This window comes from Dipodomys ordii, unplaced genomic scaffold, assembly GCF_000151885.1.
Source record: "Dipodomys ordii isolate 6190 unplaced genomic scaffold, Dord_2.0 Scaffold79, whole genome shotgun sequence".
Classification (NCBI taxonomy): domain Eukaryota; kingdom Metazoa; phylum Chordata; class Mammalia; order Rodentia; family Heteromyidae; genus Dipodomys; species Dipodomys ordii.
In genome coordinates, this window is record NW_012267295.1 from 691046 (window position 1) to 691483 (window position 438).

Genomic DNA, 438 nt, shown 5'->3' on the forward strand with positions numbered 1-438 from the left:
CCCCGCCCCGGACCCTGCGCCTCCGCCCGGGCCTCGAGCCTGGCCGCGGGGAGCCGGGAGCAGACCTCGCCCGGGCGGCTCGAGTTACCGCCCGGCCCCACCCCTCCCAGTGCTCTCTCCCGCCGCGGATCTTTTGCCAAGCCAGTTTGGGATCCACCCCACACCTCAGGGAAACTGAGGCCCGGGACTGTGTGGCTCTGCCCGAGCCTCGGAGCTCGTCCATGCCAGGGTGGCCTTGAACCGGGGGCCCAGAGGTGAGGTCAGGCGGGCTGCTCCACCGGGTCTCCCACCCGAGCCCTTCTGCCCCTTAGTTCCCTGCCCCCCTCCCCCGTTCCTGGCCAAGCTAAGGAAGGCCTCAGCTCCCAGCTCCCAAGGTCAGCTCCTACACTGCCTGCAAAGCCCTTCCCGGATTCTGCAGGTCTCTGCCGGTGCAGGTCA